Below are 21919 nucleotides of genomic sequence, written 5' to 3' on the forward strand. Positions count from 1 at the left end.
GGAAGCACAATTTAGCAGTGGGTTGCAGAGAAAAAGAAATATGCTGGCAAAAAAATCAAATTGCGTGATTAAACAGCTCTTCATTTTCTGGCTTTATTTTTATGCTAACAAATTTGTTCTCTGAAAAGTGTCCACAAAGCCAAGTCTCTGATTAACACCTTTGTAGGGATGGTTTTTCACCTATTACTAAATTAAACTTGCTTCATTGGAAAGGCAGCAAGATGCATCCTCATTTCAATGTCTACTGAAATAATACAGGTTGACACCAGGAAACATTAACGCCACTGCATCCTTGCTGCTTTCTCATGTGGAAGTCTGTTTAATGTGAAAACAAGGTGATATCTAATTAGCACACAGGTAAGAAATTACGAAAATCTTTATTTAAGGGTGAAGATGTTTCTCACAAAATTGTTGCCCCAATGCATCATTGAAATTCAAGCTGGAAAGATGATTTTAATATATCACTTGTACATTTTGTATTGCTCTTCTGGTGACAATGTAGTTTTTTTTGTCAATTACCATTTTAATAATAGGGTAAAGAAAATTAAGTGGATTTTTGAAAGAAAACTATACTGTCAATATACTATTAAAACAAATTAAAATGGTAAAAGTTATTGTACTTTAAGTAAAAATAAAAGAGCAAAAATATCAATCCCAGTTTTGATTACTTAAATTAACCAAAAAAAATGCATATAGCAAAGGATAGTTTCAATCTGCCTACCTCTGGGTTATGGGTCCAGCATGCTTCCATTGCAGTACTCTGCTGCACATGTAAGTGCAAGTGATCCTGAAGCACTCCCTCATCATGGGAAAGTACCAATGTGTTTATTCATTGGTTGATGGAAGAAACATCTTACAAAAACTCTCCAGATTATTGATTTTTTAATATTTTTCTAGGAAACGTTCTAGATGTATGCTTATTAGCCTTTGTCAGTATGTACTGTTTGCAAAGTGTCTCGGTGGCGCAATCGGTTAGTGTGTTCGGCTATTAACCAAAAGGTTGGTGGTTCAATCCCACCCAGGGACGTAATTGACCTTGTGATCAGATTTTGGTGATATTTAAGTAGACAAGTCAAAATTTCAAACCCCCTCTTATTGTGTAGGGTACCTGGCCTTCTCTGATGTAATCAGAGTTAGATTTGATTCAGTGATTTTATAAAAAACAGCTAGGAAGCACAATTTAGCAGTGGGTTGCAGAGAAAAAAAATATGCTGGCAGAAAAATCCAATTGAGTGATTAAACAGCTCTTCATTTTCTGGAATTTATTTTTATGCTAACAAATTTGTTCTCTGAAAAGTGTCCACAAAGCCAAGTCTCTGATTAACACCTTTGTAAGGATGGTTTTTCACCTATTACTAAATTAAACTTGCTTCATTGGAAAGGCAGCAAGATGCATCCTCATTTCAATGTCTACTGAAATAATACAGGTTGACACCAGGAAACATTAACGCCACTGCATCTTTGCTGCTTTCTCACATGGAAGTCTGTTTAATGTGAAAACAAGGTGATATCTAATTAGCACACAGGTAAGGAATTACGAAAATCTTTATTTAAGGGTGAAGATGTTTCTCACAAAATTGTTGCCCCAATGCATCATTGAAATTCAAGCTGGAAAGATGATTTTAATATATCACTTGTACATTTTGTATTGCTCTTCTGGTGACAATGTAGTTTTTTTGTCAATTACCATTTTAATAACAGGGTAAAGAAAATTAAGTGGATTTTTGAAAGAAAACAATACTGTCAATATACTATTAAAACAAATTAAAATGGTAAAAGTTATTGTACTTTAAGTAAAAATAAAAGAGACAAAATATCAATCCCAGTTTTGGATTACTTTAATTAACAAAAAAAAAATGCATATAGCAGAGGATAGTTTCAATCTGCCTACCTCTGGGTTATGGGCCCAGCATGCTTCCATTGCAGTACTCTGCTGCACATGTAAGTTCAAGAGATCCTGAAGCACTCACTCATCATGGGAAAGTACCAATGTGTTTCTTCGTTGGTTGATGGAAGAAACATCTTACAAAAACTCTCCAGATTATTGACTTTTTAAAGTTTTGCTAGGAAACGTTTTAGATGAATGCTTATTAGCCTTTGTCAGTATGGAAATTTGCAAAGTGTCTCTGTGGCGCAATCAGTTAGTATGTACGGCTTTTAACCAAAAGGTTGGTGGTTTAATCCCACCTAGGGACCTAATTGACCTTGTTATCAGATTTTGGTGATCTTTAAGTAGACAAGTCAAAATTTCAAACCCCCTGTTAAGGTGTAGGGTACTTGGCCTTCTCTGATGTAATCAGAGTTAGATTTGATTCAGTGATTTTATAAAAACAGCTAGGAAGCACAATTTAGCAGTGGGTTGCAGAGAAAAAAAATATGCTGGCAGAAAAATCCAATTGAGTGATTAAACAGCTCTTTATTTTCTGGCTTTATTTTTATGCTAACAAATTTGTTCTCTGAAAAGTGTCCACAAAGCCAAGTCTCTGATTAACACCTTTGTAAGGATGGTTTTTCACCTATTACTAAATTAAACTTGCTTCATTGGAAAGGCAGCAAGATGCATCCTCATTTCAATGTCTACTGAAATAATACAGGTTGACACCAGGAAACATTAACGCCACTGCATCCTTGCTGCTTTCTCATGTAAAAGTCTGTTTAATATGAAAACAAGGTGATATCTAATTAGCACACAGGTAAGGAATTAAGAAAATCTTTATTTAAGGGTGAAGATGTTTCTCACAAAATCGTTGCCCCAATGCATCATTGAAATTCAAGCTGGAAAGATGATTTTAATATATCACTTGTACATTTTGTATTGCTCTTCTGGTGACAATGTAGTTTGTTTTTGTCAATTACCATTTTAATAATAGGGTAAAGAAAATGAAGTGGATTTTTGAAAGAAAACAATACTGTCAATATACTATTAAAACAAATTAAAATGGTAAAAGTTATTGTACTTTAAGTAAAAATAAAAGAGCCAAAATATCAATCCCAGTTTTGGATTACTTTAATTAACAAAAAAAAATGCATATAGCAGAGGATAGTTTCAATCTGCCTACCTCTGGGTTATGGGCCCAGCATGCTTCCATTGCAGTACTCTGCTGCACATGTAAGTGCAAGAGATCCTGAAGCACTCACTCATCATGGGAAAGTACCAATGTGTTTCTTCGTTGGTTGATGGAAGAAACATCTTACAAAAACTCTCCAGATTATTGACTTTTTAAAGTTTTTCTAGGAAACGTTTTAGATGAATGCTTATTAGCCTTTGTCAGTATGAACTTTTGCAAAGTGTCTCTGTGGCGCAATCAGTTAGTATGTACGGCTATTAACCAAAAGGTTGGTGGTTCAATCCCACCCAGGGACCTAATTGACCTTGTTATCAGATTTTGGTGATCTTTAAGTAGACAAGTCAAATTTCATACCCCCTGTTATGGTGTAGGGTACCTGGCCTTCTCTGATGTAATCAGAGTTAGATTTGATTCAGTGATTTTATAAAAACATCTAGGAAGCACAATTTAGCAGTGGGTTGCAGAGAAAAAGAAATATGCTGGCAAAAAAATCAAATTGCGTGATTAAACAGCTCTACATTTTCTGGCTTTATTTTTATGCTAACAAATTTGTTCTCTGAAAAGTGTCCACAAAGCCAAGTCTCTGATTAACACCTTTGTAGGGATGGTTTTTCACCTATTACTAAATTAAACTTGCTTCATTGGAAAGGCAGCAAGATGCATCCTCATTTCAATGTCTACTGAAATAATACAGGTTGACACCAGGAAACATTAACGCCACTGCATCCTTGCTGCTTTCTCATGTGGAAGTCTGTTTAATGTGAAAACAAGGTGATATCTAATTAGCACACAGGTAAGAAATTACGAAAATCTTTATTTAAGGGTGAATATGTTTCTCACAAAATTGTTGCCCCAATGCATCATTGAAATTCAAGCTGGAAAGATGATTTTAATATATCACTTGTACATTTTGTATTGCTCTTCTGGTGACAATGTAGTTTTTTTTGTCAATTACCATTTTAATAATAGGGTAAAGAAAATTAAGTGGATTTTTGAAAGAAAACTATACTGTCAATATACTATTAAAACAAATTAAAATGGTAAAAGTTATTGTACTTTAAGTAAAAATAAAAGAGCAAAAATATCAATCCCAGTTTTGATTACTTAAATTAACAAAAAAAAATGCATATAGCAAAGGATAGTTTCAATCTGCCTACCTCTGGGTTATGGGTCCAGCATGCTTCCATTGCAGTACTCTGCTGCACATGTAAGTGCAAGAGATCCTGAAGCACTCCCTCATCATGGGAAAGTACCAATGTGTTTATTCATTGGTTGATGGAAGAAACATCTTACAAAAACTCTCCAGATTATTGATTTTTTAATATTTTTCTAGGAAACGTTCTAGATGTATGCTTATTAGCCTTTGTTAGTATGTACTGTTTGCAAAGTGTCTTGGTGGCGCAATCGGTTAGTGTGTTCGGCTATTAACCAAAAGGTCGGTGGTTCAATCCCACCCAGGGACGTAATTGACCTTGTGATCAGATTTTGGTGATATTTAAGTAGACAAGTCAAAATTTCAAACCCCCTCTTATTGTGTAGGGTACCTGGCCTTCTCTGATGTAATCAGAGTTAGATTTGATTCAGTGATTTTATAAAAAACAGCTAGGAAGCACAATTTAGCAGTGGGTTGCAGAGAAAAAAAATATGCTGGCAGAAAAATCCAATTGAGTGATTAAACAGCTCTTCATTTTCTGGAATTTATTTTTATGCTAACAAATTTGTTCTCTGAAAAGTGTCCACAAAGCCAAGTCTCTGATTAACACCTTTGTAAGGATGGTTTTTCACCTATTACTAAATTAAACTTGCTTCATTGGAAAGGCAGCAAGATGCATCCTCATTTCAATGTCTACTGAAATAATACAGGTTGACACCAGGAAACATTAACGCCACTGCATCTTTGCTGCTTTCTCACATGGAAGTCTGTTTAATGTGAAAACAAGGTGATATCTAATTAGCACACAGGTAAGGAATTACGAAAATCTTTATTTAAGGGTGAAGATGTTTCTCACAAAATTGTTGCCCCAATGCATCATTGAAATTCAAGCTGGAAAGATGATTTTAATATATCACTTGTACATTTTGTATTGCTCTTCTGGTGACAATGTAGTTTTTTTGTCAATTACCATTTTAATAACAGGGTAAAGAAAATTAAGTGGATTTTTGAAAGAAAACTATACTGTCAATATACTATTAAAACAAATTAAAATGGTAAAAGTTATTGTACTTTAAGTAAAAATAAAAGAGCAAAAATATCAATCCCAGTTTTGATTACTTAAATTAACAAAAAAAATGCATATAGCAAAGGATAGTTTCAATCTGCCTACCTCTGGGTTATGGGTCCAGCATGCTTCCATTGCAGTACTCTGCTGCCCATGTAAGTGCAAGAGATCCTGAAGCACTCACTCATCATGGGAAAGTACCAATGTGTTTATTCGTTGGTTGATGGAAGAAACATCTTACAAAAACTCTCCAGATTATTGATTTTTTTATGTTTTTCTAGGAAACGTTCTAGATGTATGCTTATTAGCCTTTGTCAGTATGTACTTTTTGCAAAGTGTCTCTGTGGCGCAATCGGTTAGTGTGTTTGGCTGTTAACCAAAAGGTTGGTGGTTCAATCCCACCCAGGGACGTAATTAACCTTGTGATCAGATTTTGGTGATATTTAAGTAGACAAGTCAAAATTTCAAACCTCCTCTTATGGTGTAGGGTACATGGCCTTCTCTGATGTAATCAGAGTTAGATTTGATTCAGTGATTTTATAAAAAACAGCTAGGAAGCACAATTTAGCAGTGGGTTGCAGAGAAAAAAAATATGCTGGCAGAAAAATCCAATCGAGTGATTAAACAGCTCTTCATTTTCTGGCTTTATTTTTATGCTAACAAATTTGTTCTCTGAAAAGTGTCCACAAAGCCAAGTCTCTGATTAACACCTTTGTAAGGATGGTTTTTCACCTATTACTAAATTAAACTTGCTTCATTGGAAAGGCAGCAAGATGCATCCTCATTTCAATGTCTACTGAAATAATACAAGTTGACACCAGGAAACATTAACGCCACTGCATCCTTGCTGCTTTCTCATGTGGAAGTCTGTTTAATGTGAAAACAAGGTGATATCTAATTAGCACACAGGTAAGGAATTAAGAAAATCTTTATTTAAGGGTGAAGATGTTTCTCACAAAATTGTTGACCCAATGCATCATTGAAATTCAAGCTGGAAAGATGATTTTAATATATCACTTGTACATTTTGTATTGCTCTTCTGGTGACAATGTAGTTTGTTTTTGTCAATTACCATTTTAATAATAGGGTAAAGAAAATGAAGTGGATTTTTGAAAGAAAACAATACTGTCAATATACTATTAAAACAAATTAAAATGGTAAAAGTTATTGTACTTTAAGTAAAAATAAAAGAGACAAAATATCAATCCCAGTTTTGGATTACTTTAATTAACAAAAAAAAATGCATATAGCAGAGGATAGTTTCAATCTGCCTACCTCTGGGTTATGGGCCCAGCATGCTTCCATTGCAGTACTCTGCTGCACATGTAAGTGCAAGAGATCCTGAAGCACTCACTCATCATGGGAAAGTACCAATGTGTTTCTTCGTTGGTTGATGGAAGAAACATCTTACAAAAACTCTCCAGATTATTGACATTTTAAAGTTTTTCTAGGAAACGTTTTAGATGAATGCTTATTAGCCTTTGTCAGTATGGAAATTTGCAAAGTGTCTCTGTGGCGCAATCAGTTAGTATGTATGGCTTTTAACCAAAAGGTTGGTGGTTTAATCCCACCCAGGGACCTAATTGACCTTGTTATCAGATTTTGGTGATCTTTAAGTAGACAAGTCAAAATTTCAAACCCCCTGTTATGGTGTAGGGTACTTGGCCTTCTCTGATGTAATCAGAGTTAGATTTGATTCAGTGATTTTATAAAAACAGCTAGGAAGCACAATTTAGCAGTGGGTTGTAGAGAAAAAAAATATGCTGGCAGAAAAATCCAATTGAGTGATTAAACAGCTCTTTATTTTCTGGCTTTATTTTTATGCTAACAAATTTGTTCTCTGAAAAGTGTCCACAAAGCCAAGTCTCTGATTAACACCTTTGTAAGGATGGTTTTTCACCTATTACTAAATTAAACTTGCTTCATTGGAAAGGCAGCAAGATGCATCCTCATTTCAATGTCTACTGAAATAATACAGGTTGACACCAGGAAACATTAACGCCACTGCATCCTTGCTGCTTTCTCATGTAAAAGTCTGTTTAATATGAAAACAAGGTGATATCTAATTAGCACACAGGTAAGGAATTAAGAAAATCTTTATTTAAGGGTGAAGATGTTTCTCACAAAATCGTTGCCCCAATGCATCATTGAAATTCAAGCTGGAAAGATGATTTTAATATATCACTTGTACATTTTGTATTGCTCTTCTGGTGACAATGTAGTTTTTTTTGTCAATTACCATTTTAATAATAGGGTAAAGAAAATTAAGTGGATTTTTGAAAGAAAACTATACTGTCAATATACTATTAAAACAAATTAAAATGGTAAAAGTTATTGTACTTTAAGTAAAAATAAAAGAGCAAAAATATCAATCCCAGTTTTGATTACTTAAATTAACAAAAAAAATGCATATAGCAAAGGATAGTTTCAATCTGCCTACCTCTGGGTTATGGGTCCAGCATGCTTCCATTGCAGTACTCTGCTGCACATGTAAGTGCAAGAGATCCTGAAGCACTCACTCATCATGGGAAAGTACCAATGTGTTTATTCATTGGTTGATGGAAGAAACATCTTACAAAAACTCTCCAGATTATTGATTTTTTAATATTTTTCTAGGAAACGTTCTAGATGTATGCTTATTAGCCTTTGTCAGTATGTACTGTTTACAAAGTGTCTCGGTGGCGCAATCGGTTAGTGTGTTCGGCTATTAACCAAAAGGTTGGTGGTTCAATCCCACCCAGGGACGTAATTGACCTTGTGATCAGATTTTGGTGATATTTAAGTAGACAAGTCAAAATTTCAAACCCCCTCTTATTGTGTAGGGTACCTGGCCTTCTCTGATGTAATCAGAGTTAGATTTGATTCAGTGATTTTATAAAAAACAGCTAGGAAGCACAATTTAGCAGTGGGTTGCAGAGAAAAAAAATATGCTGGCAGAAAAATCCAATCGAGTGATTAAACAGCTCTTCATTTTCTGGCTTTATTTTTATGCTAACAAATTTGTTCTCTGAAAAGTGTCCACAAAGCCAAGTCTCTGATTAACACCTTTGTAAGGATGGTTTTTCACCTATTACTAAATTAAACTTGCTTCATTGGAAAGGCAGCAAGATGCATCCTCATTTCAATGTCTACTGAAATAATACAAGTTGACACCAGGAAACATTAACGCCACTGCATCCTTGCTGCTTTCTCATGTGGAAGTCTGTTTAATGTGAAAACAAGGTGATATCTAATTAGCACACAGGTAAGGAATTAAGAAAATCTTTATTTAAGGGTGAAGATGTTTCTCACAAAATTGTTGACCAAATGCAACATTGAAATTCAAGCTGGAAAGATGATTTTAATATATCACTTGTACATTTTGTATTGCTCTTCTGGTGACAATGTAGTTTGTTTTTGTCAATTACCATTTTAATAATAGGGTAAAGAAAATGAAGTGGATTTTTGAAAGATAACAATACTGTCAATATACTATTAAAACAAATTAAAATGGTAAAAGTTATTGTACTTTAAGTAAAAATAAAAGAGACAAAATATCAATCCCAGTTTTGGATTACTTTAATTAACAAAAAAAAAATGCATATAGCAGAGGATAGTTTCAATCTGCCTACCTCTGGGTTATGGGCCCAGCATGCTTCCATTGCAGTACTCTGCTGCACATGTAAGTTCAAGAGATCCTGAAGCACTCACTCATCATGGGAAAGTACCAATGTGTTTCTTCGTTGGTTGATGGAAGAAACATCTTACAAAAACTCTCCAGATTATTGACTTTTTAAAGTTTTTCTAGGAAACGTTTTAGATGAATGCTTATTAGCCTTTGTCAGTATGGACTTTTGCAAAGTGTCTCTGTGGCGCAATCAGTTAGTATGTACGGCTATTAACCAAAAGGTTGGTGGTTCAATCCCACCCAGGGACCTAATTGACCTTGTTATCAGATTTTGGTGATCTTTAAGTAGACAAGTCAAAATTTCAAACCCCCTGTTATGGTGTAGGGTACCTGGCCTTCTCTGATGTAATCAGAGTTAGATTTGATTCAGTGATTTTATAAAAAACAGCTAGGAAGCACAATTTAGCAGTGGGTTGCAGAGAAAAAAAATATGCTGGCAGAAAAATCCAATCGAGTGATTAAACAGCTCTTCATTTTCTGGCTTTATTTTTATGCTAACAAATTTGTTCTCTGAAAAGTGTCCACAAAGCCAAGTCTCTGATTAACACCTTTGTAAGGATGGTTTTTCACCTATTACTAAATTAAACTTGCTTCATTGGAAAGGCAGCAAGATGCATCCTCATTTCAATGTCTACTGAAATAATACAAGTTGACACCAGGAAACATTAACGCCACTGCATCCTTGCTGCTTTCTCATGTGGAAGTCTGTTTAATGTGAAAACAAGGTGATATCTAATTAGCACACAGGTAAGGAATTACGAAAATCTTTATTTAAGGGTGAAGATGTTTCTCACAAAATTGTTGACCCAATGCAACATTGAAATTCAAGCTGGAAAGATGATTTTAATATATCACTTGTACATTTTGTATTGCTCTTCTGGTGACAATGTAGTTTGTTTTTGTCAATTACCATTTTAATAATAGGGTAAAGAAAATGAAGTGGATTTTTGATAGAAAACTATACTGTCAATATACTATTAAAACAAATTAAAATGGTAAAAGTTATTGTACTTTAAGTAAAAATAAAAGAGACAAAATATCAATCCCAGTTTTGGATTACTTTAATTAACAACAAAAAAAAATGCATATAGCAGAGGATAGTTTCAATCTGCCTACCTCTGGGTTATGGGCCCAGCATGCTTCCATTGCAGTACTCTGCTGCACATGTAAGTTCAAGAGATCCTGAAGCACTCACTCATCATGGGAAAGTACCAATGTGTTTCTTCGTTGGTTGATGGAAGAAACATCTTACAAAAACTCTCCAGATTATTGACTTTTTAAAGTTTTTCTAGGAAACGTTTTAGATGAATGCTTATTAGCCTTTGTCAGTATGGACTTTTGCAAAGTGTCTCTGTGGCGCAATCAGTTAGTATGTACAGCTATTAACCAAAAGGTTGGTGGTTCAATCCCACCCAGGGACCTAATTGACCTTGTTATCAGATTTTGGTGATCTTTAAGTAGACAAGTCAAATTTCATATCCCCCTGTTATGGTGTAGGGTACCTGGCCTTCTCTGATGTAATCAGAGTTAGATTTGATTCAGTGATTTTATAAAAACATCTAGGAAGCACAATTTAGCAGTGGGTTGCAGAGAAAAAGAAATATGCTGGCAAAAAAATCAAATTGCGTGATTAAACAGCTCTTCATTTTCTGGCTTTATTTTTATGCTAACAAATTTGTTCTCTGAAAAGTGTCCACAAAGCCAAGTCTCTGATTAACACCTTTGTAGGGATGGTTTTTCACCTATTACTAAATTAAACTTGCTTCATTGGAAAGGCAGCAAGATGCATCCTCATTTCAATGTCTACTGAAATAATACAGGTTGACACCAGGAAACATTAACGCCACTGCATCCTTGCTGCTTTCTCATGTGGAAGTCTGTTTAATGTGAAAACAAGGTGATATCTAATTAGCACACAGGTAAGAAATTACGAAAATCTTTATTTAAGGGTGAAGATGTTTCTCACAAAATTGTTGCCCCAATGCATCATTGAAATTCAAGCTGGAAAGATGATTTTAATATATCACTTGTACATTTTGTATTGCTCTTCTGGTGACAATGTAGTTTTTTTTGTCAATTACCATTTTAATAATAGGGTAAAGAAAATTAAGTGGATTTTTGAAAGAAAACTATACTGTCAATATACTATTAAAACAAATTAAAATGGTAAAAGTTATTGTACTTTAAGTAAAAATAAAAGAGCAAAAATATCAATCCCAGTTTTGATTACTTAAATTAACAAAAAAAAATGCATATAGCAAAGGATAGTTTCAATCTGCCTACCTCTGGGTTATGGGTCCAGCATGCTTCCATTGCAGTACTCTGCTGCACATGTAAGTGCAAGAGATCCTGAAGCACTCACTCATCATGGGAAAGTACCAATGTGTTTATTCATTGGTTGATGGAAGAAACATCTTACAAAAACTCTCCAGATTATTGATTTTTTAATATTTTTCTAGGAAACGTTCTAGATGTATGCCTATTAGCCTTTGTCAGTATGTACTGTTTGCAAAGTGTCTCGGTGGCGCAATCGGTTAGTGTGTTTGGCTATTAACCAAAAGGTTGGTGGTTCAATCCCACCCAGGGACGTAATTGACCTTGTGATCAGATTTTGGTGATATTTAAGTAGACAAGTCAAAATTTCAAACCCCCTTTTATTGTGTAGGGTACCTGGCCTTCTCTGATGTAATCAGAGTTAGATTTGATTCAGTGATTTTATAAAAAAACAGCTAGGAAGCACAATTTAGCAGTGGGTTGCAGAGAAAAAAAATATGCTGGCAGAAAAATCCAATTGAGTGATTAAACAGCTCTTCATTTTCTGGAATTTATTTTTATGCTAACAAATTTGTTCTCTGAAAAGTGTCCACAAAGCCAAGTCTCTGATTAACACCTTTGTAAGGATGGTTTTTCACCTATTACTAAATTAAACTTGCTTCATTGGAAAGGCAGCAAGATGCATCCTCATTTCAATGTCTACTGAAATAATACAGGTTGACACCAGGAAACATTAAAGCCACTGCATCCTTGCTGCTTTCTCATGTGGAAGTCTGTTTAATGTGAAAACAAGGTGATATCTAATTAGCACACAGGTAAGAAATTACGAAAATCTTTATTTAAGGGTGAAGATGTTTCTCACAAAATTGTTGCCCCAATGCATCATTGAAATTCAAGCTGGAAAGATGATTTTAATATATCACTTGTACATTTTGTATTGCTCTTCTGGTGACAATGTAGTTTTTTTTGTCAATTACCATTTTAATAATAGGGTAAAGAAAATTAAGTGGATTTTTGAATGAAAACTATACTGTCAATATACTATTAAAACAAATTAAAATGGTAAAAGTTATTGTACTTTAAGTAAAAATAAAAGAGCAAAAATATCAATCCCAGTTTTGATTACTTAAATTAACAAAAAAAAATGCATATAGCAAAGGATAGTTTCAATCTGCCTACCTCTGGGTTATGGGTCCAGCATGCTTCCATTGCAGTACTCTGCTGCACATGTAAGTGCAAGAGATCCTGAAGCACTCACTCATCATGGGAAAGTACCAATGTGTTTATTCATTGGTTGATGGAAGAAACATCTTACAAAAACTCTCCAGATTATTGATTTTTTAATATTTTTCTAGGAAACGTTCTAGATGTATGCTTATTAGCCTTTGTCAGTATGTAATTTTTGCAAAGTGTCTCGGTGGCGCAATCGGTTAGTGTGTTTGGCTATTAACCAAAAGGTTGGTGGTTCAATCCCACCCAGGGACGTAATTGACCTTGTGATCAGATTTTGGTGATATTTAAGTAGACAAGTCAAAATTTCAAACCCCCTCTTATTGTGTAGGGTACCTGGCCTTCTCTGATGTAATCAGAGTTAGATTTGATTCAGTGATTTTATAAAAAAACAGCTAGGAAGCACAATTTAGCAGTGGGTTGCAGAGAAAAAAAATATGCTGGCAGAAAAATCCAATTGAGTGATTAAACAGCTCTTCATTTTCTGGAATTTATTTTTATGCTAACAAATTTGTTCTCTGAAAAGTGTCCACAAAGCCAAGTCTCTGATTAACACCTTTGTAAGGATGGTTTTTCACCTATTACTAAATTAAACTTGCTTCATTGGAAAGGCAGCAAGATGCATCCTCATTTCAATGTCTACTGAAATAATACAGGTTGACACCAGGAAACATTAAAGCCACTGCATCCTTGCTGCTTTCTCATGTGGAAGTCTGTTTAATGTGAAAACAAGGTGATATCTAATTAGCACACAGGTAAGGAATTACGAAAATCTTTATTTAAGGGTGAAGATGTTTCTCACAAAATTGTTGCCCCAATGCATCATTGAAATTCAAGCTGGAAAGATGATTTTAATATATCACTTGTACATTTTGTATTGCTCTTCTGGTGACAATGTAGTTTTTTTGTCAATTACCATTTTAATAACAGGGTAAAGAAAATTAAGTGGATTTTTGAAAGAAAACTATACTGTCAATATACTATTAAAACAAATTAAAATGGTAAAAGTTATTGTACTTTAAGTAAAAATAAAAGAGCCAAAATATCAATCCCAGTTTTGGATTACTTTAATTAACAAACAAAAAAATGCATATAGCAGAGGATAGTTTCAATCTGCCTACCTCTGGGTTATGGGCCCAGCATGCTTCCATTGCAGTACTCTGCTGCACATGTAAGTGCAAGAGATCCTGAAGCACTCACTTATCATGGGAAAGTACCAATGTGTTTCTTCGTTGGTTGATGGAAGAAACATCTTACAAAAACTCTCCAGATTATTGACTTTTTAAAGTTTTTCTAGGAAACGTTTTAGATGAATGCTTATTAGCCTTTGTCAGTATGGACTTTTGCAAAGTGTCTCTGTGGCGCAATCAGTTAGTATGTACGGCTATTAACCATAAGGTTGGTGGTTCAATCCCACCCAGGGACCTAATTGACCTTGTTATCAGATTTTTGTGATCTTTAAGTAGACAAGTCAAAATTTCAAACCCCCTGTTATGGTGTAGGGTACCTGGCCTTCTCTGATGTAATCAGAGTTAGATTTGATTCAGTGATTTTATAAAAACAGCTAGGAAGCACAATTTAGCAGTGGGTTGCAGAGAAAAAAAATATGCTGGCAGAAAAATCCAATTGAGTGATTAAACAGCTCTTTATTTTCTGGCTTTATTTTTATGCTAACAAATTTGTTCTCTGAAAAGTGTCCACAAAGCCAAGTCTCTGATTAACACCTTTGTAAGGATGGTTTTTCACCTATTACTAAATTAAACTTGCTTCATTGGAAAGGCAGCAAGATGCATCCTCATTTCAATGTCTACTGAATTAATACAGGTTGACACCAGGAAACATTAACGCCACTGCATCCTTGCTGCTTTCTCTTGTGGAAGTCTGTTTAATGTGAAAACAAGGTGATATCTAATTAGCACACAGGTAAGGAATTAAGAAAATCTTTATTTAAGGGTGAAGATGTTTCTCACAAAATCGTTGCCCCAATGCATCATTGAAATTCAAGCTGGAAAGATGATTTTAATATATCACTTGTACATTTTGTATTGCTCTTCTGGTGACAATGTAGTTTGTTTTTGTCAATTACCATTTTAATAATAGGGTAAAGAAAATTAAGTGGATTTTTGAAAGAAAACAATACTGTCAATATACTATTAAAACAAATTAAAATGGTAAAAGTTATTGTACTTTAAGTAAAAATAAAAGAGCCAAAATATCAATCCCAGTTTTGGATTACTTTAATTAACAAACAAAAAAATGCATATAGCAGAGGATAGTTTCAATCTGCCTACCTCTGGGTTATGGGCCCAGCATGCTTCCATTGCTGTACTCTGCTGCACATGTAAGTGCAAGAGATCCTGAAGCACTCACTCATCATGGGAAAGTACCAATGTGTTTCTTCGTTGGTTGATAGAAGAAACATCTTACAAAAACTCTCCAGATTATTGACTTTTTTAAGTTTTTCTAGGAAACGTTTTAGATGAATGCTTATTAGCATTTGTCAGTATGTGCTTTTGCAAAGTGTCTCTGTGGCGCAATCAGTTAGTGTGTACGGCTATTAACCAAAAGGTTGGTGGTTCAATCCCACCCAGGGACGTAATTGACCTTGTTATCAGATTTTGGTGATCTTTAAGTAGACAAGTCAAATTTCATACCCCCTGTTATGGTGTAGGGTACCTGGCCTTCTCTGATGTAATCAGAGTTAGATTTGATTCAGTGATTTTATAAAAACATCTAGGAAGCACAATTTAGCAGTGGGTTGCAGAGAAAAAGAAATATGCTGGCAAAAAAATCAAATTGCGTGATTAAACAGCTCTTCATTTTCTGGCTTTATTTTTATGCTAACAAATTTGTTCTCTGAAAAGTGTCCACAAAGCCAAGTCTCTGATTAACACCTTTGTAGGGATGGTTTTTCACCTATTACTAAATTAAACTTGCTTCATTGGAAAGGCAGCAAGATGTATCCTCATTTCAATGTCTACTGAAATAATACAGGTTGACACCAGGAAACATTAACGCCACTGCATCCTTGCTGCTTTCTCATGTGGAAGTCTGTTTAATGTGAAAACAAGGTGATATCTAATTAGCACACAGGTAAGGAATTAAGAAAATCTTTATTTAAGGGTGAAGATGTTTCTCACAAAATTGTTGACCCAATGCAACATTGAAATTCAAGCTGGAAAGATGATTTTAATATATCACTTGTACATTTTGTATTGCTCTTCTGGTGACAATGTAGTTTGTTTTTGTCAATTACCATTTTAATAATAGGGTAAAGAAAATGAAGTGGATTTTTGAAAAAAAAACAATACTGTCAATATACTATTAAAACAAATTAAAATGGTAAAAGTTATTGTACTTTAAGTAAAAATAAAAGAGACAAAATATCAATCCCAGTTTTGGATTACTTTAATTAACAAAAAAAAAAATGCATATAGCAGAGGATAGTTTCAATCTGCCTACCTCTGGGTTATGGGCCCAGCATGCTTCCATTGCAGTACTCTGCTGCACATGTAAGTGCAAGAGATCCTGAAGCACTCACTCATCATGGGAAAGTACCAATGTGTTTCTTCGTTGGTTGATGGAAGAAACATCTTACAAAAACTCTCCAGATTATTGACTTTTGAAAGTTTTTCTAGGAAACGTTTTAGATGAATGCTTATTAGCCTTTGTCAGTATGTGCTTTTGCAAAGTGTCTCTGTGGCGCAATCAGTTAGTGTGTACGGCTATTAACCAAAAGGTTGGTGGTTCAATCCCACCCAGGGACCTAATTGACCTTGTTATCAGATTTTGGTGATCTTTAAGTAGACAAGTCAAAATTTCAAACCCCCTGTTATGGTGTAGGGTACCTGGCCTTCTCTGATGTAATCAGAGTTAGATTTGATTCAGTGATTTTATAAAAACAGCTAGGAAGCACAATTTAGCAGTGGGTTGCAGAGAAAAAAAATATGCTGGCAGAAAAATCCAATTGAGTGATTAAACAGCTCTTCATTTTCTGGCTTTATTTTTATGCTAACAAATTTGTTCTCTGAAAAGTGTCCACAAAGCCAAGTCTCTGATTAACACCTTTGTAAGGATGGTTTTTCACCTATTACTAAATTAAACTTGCTTCATTGGAAAGGCAGCAAGATGCATCCTCATTTCAATGTCTACTAAAATAATACAAGTTGACACCAGGAAACATTAACGCCACTGCATCCTTGCTGCTTTCTCATGTGGAAGTCTGTTTAATATGAAAACAAGGTGATATCTAATTAGCACACAGGTAAGGAATTAAGAAAATCTTTATTTAAGGGTGAAGATGTTTCTCACAAAATCGTTGCCCCAATGCATCATTGAAATTCAAGCTGGAAATGTGATTTTAATATATCACTTGTACATTTTGTATTGCTCTTCTGGTGACAATGTAGTTTGTTTTTGTCAATTACCATTTTAATAATAGGGTAAAGAAAATGAAGTGGATTTTTGAAAGAAAACAATACTGTCAATATACTATTAAAACAAATTAAAATGGTAAAAGTTATTGTACTTTAAGTAAAAATAAAAGAGACAAAATATCAATCCCAGTTTTGGATTACTTTAATTAACAAAAAAAAATGCATATAGCAGAGGATAGTTTCAATCTGCCTACCTCTGGGTTATGGGCCCAGCATGCTTCCATTGCAGTACTCTGCTGCACATGTAAGTTCAAGAGATCCTGAAGCACTCACTCATCATGGGAAAGTACCAATGTGTTTCTTCGTTGGTTGATGGAAGAAACATCTTACAAAAACTCTCCAGATTATTGACTTTTTAAAGTTTTTCTAGGAAACGTTTTAGATGAATGCTTATTAGCCTTTGTCAGTATAGACTTTTGCAAAGTGTCTCTGTGGCGCAATCAGTTAGTATGTACGGCTATTAACCAAAAGGTTGGTGGTTCAATCCCACCCAGGGACCTAATTGACCTTGTTATCAGATTTTGGTGATCTTTAAGTAGACAAGTCAAAATTTCAAACCCCCTGTTATGGTGTAGGGTACCTGGCCTTCTCTGATGTAATCAGAGTTAGATTTGATTCAGTGATTTTATAAAAACAGCTAGGAAGCACAATTTAGCAGTGGGTTGCAGAGAAAAAAAATATGCTGGCAGAAAAATCCAATTGAGTGATTAAACAGCTCTTTATTTTCTGGCTTTATTTTTATGCTAACAAATTTGTTCTCTGAAAAGTGTCCACAAAGCCAAGTCTCTGATTAACACCTTTGTAAGGATGGTTTTTCACCTATTACTAAATAAAACTTGCTTCATTGGAAAGGCAGCAAGATGCATCCTCATTTCAATGTCTACTGAAATAATACAGGTTGACACCAGGAAACATTAACGCCACTGCATCCTTGCTGCTTTCTCATGTGGAAGTCTGTTTAATGTGAAAACAAGGTGATATCTAATTAGCACACAGGTAAGGAATTAAGAAAATCTTTATTTAAGGGTGAAGATGTTTCTCACAAAATCGTTGCCCCCATGCATCATTGAAATTCAAGCTGGAAAGATGATTTTAATATATCACTTGTACATTTTGTATTGCTCTTCTGGTGACAATGTAGTTTGTTTTTGTCAATTACCATTTTATTATAGGGTAAAGAAAATTAAGTGGATTTTTGAAAGAAAACAATACTGTCAATATACTATTAAAACAAATTAAAATGGTAAAAGTTATTGTACTTTAAGTAAAAATAAAAGAGCCAAAATATCAATCCCAGTTTTGGATTACTTTAATTAACAAACAAAAAAATGCATATAGCAGAGGATAGTTTCAATCTGCCTACCTCTGGGTTATGGGCCCAGCATGCTTCCATTGCAGTACTCTGCTGCACATGTAAGTGCAAGAGATCCTGAAGCACTCACTTATCATGGGAAAGTACCAATGTGTTTCTTCGTTGGTTGATGGAAGAAACATCTTACAAAAACTCTCCAGATTATTGACTTTTTAAAGTTTTTCTAGGAAACGTTTTAGATGAATGCTTATTAGCCTTTGTCAGTATGAACTTTTGCAAAGTGTCTCTGTGGCGCAATCGGTTAGTGTGTTTGGCTATTAACCAAAAGGTTGGTGGTTCAATCCCACCCAGGGACGTAATTAACCTTGTGATCAGATTTTGGTGATATTTAAGTAGACAAGTCAAAATTTCAAACCTCCTCTTATGGTGTAGGGTACATGGCCTTCTCTGATGTAATCAGAGTTAGATTTGATTCAGTGATTTTATAAAAAACAGCTAGGAAGCACAATTTAGCAGTGGGTTGCAGAGAAAAAAAATATGCTGGCAGAAAAATCCAATCGAGTGATTAAACAGCTCTTCATTTTCTGGCTTTATTTTTATGCTAACAAATTTGTTCTCTGAAAAGTGTCCACAAAGCCAAGTCTCTGATTAACACCTTTGTAAGGATGGTTTTTCACCTATTACTAAATTAAACTTGCTTCATTGGAAAGGCAGCAAGATGCATCCTCATTTCAATGTCTACTGAAATAATACAAGTTGACACCAGGAAACATTAACGCCACTGCATCCTTGCTGCTTTCTCATGTGGAAGTCTGTTTAATGTGAAAACAAGGTGATATCTAATTAGCACACAGGTAAGGAATTAAGAAAATCTTTATTTAAGGGTGAAGATGTTTCTCACAAAATTGTTGACCCAATGCAACATTGAAATTCAAGCTGGAAAGATGATTTTAATATATCACTTGTACATTTTGTATTGCTCTTCTGGTGACAATGTAGTTTGTTTTTGTCAATTACCATTTTAATAATAGGGTAAAGAAAATGAAGTGGATTTTTGAAAGAAAGCAATACTGTCAATATACTATTAAAACAAATTAAAATGGTAAAAGTTATTGTACTTTAAGTAAAAATAAAAGAGACAAAATATCAATCCCAGTTTTGGATTACTTTAATTAACAAAAAAAAAAATGCATATAGCAGAGGATAGTTTCAATCTGCCTACCTCTGGGTTATGGGCCCAGCATGCTTCCATTGCAGTACTCTGCTGCACATGTAAGTTCAAGAGATCCTGAAGCACTCACTCATCATGGGAAAGTACCAATGTGTTTCTTCGTTGGTTGATGGAAGAAACATCTTACAAAAACTCTCCAGATTATTGACTTTTGAAAGTTTTTCTAGGAAACGTTTTAGATGAATGCTTATTAGCCTTTGTCAGTATGGACTTTTGCAAAGTGTCTCTGTGGCGCAATCAGTTAGTATGTACGGCTATTAACCATAAGGTTGGTGGTTCAATCCCACCCAGGGACCTAATTGACCTTGTTATCAGATTTTTGTGATCTTTAAGTAGACAAGTCAAAATTTCAAACCCCCTGTTATGGTGTAGGGTACCTGGCCTTCTCTGATGTAATCAGAGTTAGATTTGATTCAGTGATTTTATAAAAACAGCTAGGAAACACAATTTAGCAGTGGGTTGCAGAGAAAAAAAATATGCTGGCAGAAAAATCCAATTGAGTGATTAAACAGCTCTTTATTTTCTGGCTTTATTTTTATGCTAACAAATTTGTTCTCTGAAAAGTGTCCACAAAGCCAAGTCTCTGATTAACACCTTTGTAAGGATGGTTTTTCACCTATTACTAAATTAAACTTGCTTCATTGGAAAGGCAGCAAGATGCATCCTCATTTCAATGTCTACTGAATTAATACAGGTTGACACCAGGAAACATTAACGCCACTGCATCCTTGCTGCTTTCTCTTGTGTAAGTCTGTTTAATGTGAAAACAAGGTGATATCTAATTAGCACACAGGTAAGGAATTAAGAAAATCTTTATTTAAGGGTGAAGATGTTTCTCACAAAATCGTTGCCCCAATGCATCATTGAAATTCAAGCTGGAAAGATGATTTTAATATATCACTTGTACATTTTGTATTGCTCTTCTGGTGACAATGTAGTTTGTTTTTGTCAATTACCATTTTAATAATAGGGTAAAGAAAATTAAGTGGATTTTTGAAAGAAAACAATACTGTCAATATACTATTAAAACAAATTAAAATGGTAAAAGTTATTGTACTTTAAGTAAAAATAAAAGAGCCAAAATATCAATCCCAGTTTTGGATTACTTTAATTAACAAACAAAAAAATGCATATAGCAGAGGATAGTTTCAATCTGCCTACCTCTGGGTTATGGGCCCAGCATGCTTCCATTGCTGTACTCTGCTGCACATGTAAGTGCAAGAGATCCTGAAGCACTCACTCATCATGGGAAAGTACCAATGTGTTTCTTCGTTGGTTGATAGAAGAAACATCTTACAAAAACTCTCCAGATTATTGACTTTTTTAAGTTTTTCTAGGAAACGTTTTAGATGAATGCTTATTAGCATTTGTCAGTATGTACTTTTGCAAAGTGTCTCTGTGGCGCAATCAGTTAGTGTGTACGGCTATTAACCAAAAGGTTGGTGGTTCAATCCCACCCAGGGACGTAATTGACCTTGTTATCAGATTTTGGTGATCTTTAAGTAGACAAGTCAAATTTCATACCCCCTGTTATGGTGTAGGGTACCTGGCCTTCTCTGATGTAATCAGAGTTAGATTTGATTCAGTGATTTTATAAAAACATCTAGGAAGCACAATTTAGCAGTGGGTTGCAGAGAAAAAGAAATATGCTGGCAAAAAAATCAAATTGCGTGATTAAACAGCTCTTCATTTTCTGGCTTTATTTTTATGCTAACAAATTTGTTCTCTGAAAAGTGTCCACAAAGCCAAGTCTCTGATTAACACCTTTGTAGGGATGGTTTTTCACCTATTACTAAATTAAACTTGCTTCATTGGAAAGGCAGCAAGATGTATCCTCATTTCAATGTCTACTGAAATAATACAGGTTGACACCAGGAAACATTAACGCCACTGCATCCTTGCTGCTTTCTCATGTGGAAGTCTGTTTAATGTGAAAACAAGGTGATATCTAATTAGCACACAGGTAAGGAATTAAGAAAATCTTTATTTAAGGGTGAAGATGTTTCTCACAAAATTGTTGACCCAATGCATCATTGAAATTCAAGCTGGAAAGATGATTTTAATATATCACTTGTACATTTTGTATTGCTCTTCTGGTGACAATGTAGTTTGTTTTTGTCAATTACCATTTTAATAATAGGGTAAAGAAAATGAAGTGGATTTTTGAAAGAAAACAATACTGTCAATATACTATTAAAACAAATTAAAATGGTAAAAGTTATTGTACTTTAAGTAAAAATAAAACAGACAAAATATCAATCCCAGTTTTGGATTACTTTAATTAACAAACAAAAAAATGCATATAGCAGAGGATAGTTTCAATCTGCCTACCTCTGGGTTATGGGCCCAGCATGCTTCCATTGCAGTACTCTGCTGCACATGTAAGTTCAAGAGATCCTGAAGCACTCACTCATCATGGGAAAGTACCAATGTGTTTCTTCGTTGGTTGATGGAAGAAACATCTTACAAAAACTCTCCAGAT

General features: G+C 34.5%; 2 non-coding genes across 2 annotated transcripts; both read left to right on the forward strand.

Moving 5' to 3' along the window:
* Nucleotides 1-5624: 5624 nt before the first annotated feature.
* TRNAN-GUU (transfer RNA asparagine (anticodon GUU)) lies at nucleotides 5625-5698 on the forward strand. Its single transcript has one exon. It is a non-coding gene; the product is annotated as a tRNA-Asn (tRNA).
* Nucleotides 5699-18488: 12790 nt separating this feature from the next.
* TRNAN-AUU (transfer RNA asparagine (anticodon AUU)) lies at nucleotides 18489-18562 on the forward strand. Its single transcript has one exon. It is a non-coding gene; the product is annotated as a tRNA-Asn (tRNA).
* The last annotated feature ends 3357 nt before the right edge of the window (nucleotides 18563-21919 follow it).

This window comes from Pseudophryne corroboree, unplaced genomic scaffold (genome assembly GCF_028390025.1).
Source record: "Pseudophryne corroboree isolate aPseCor3 unplaced genomic scaffold, aPseCor3.hap2 scaffold_499, whole genome shotgun sequence".
Lineage (NCBI taxonomy): Eukaryota > Metazoa > Chordata > Amphibia > Anura > Myobatrachidae > Pseudophryne > Pseudophryne corroboree.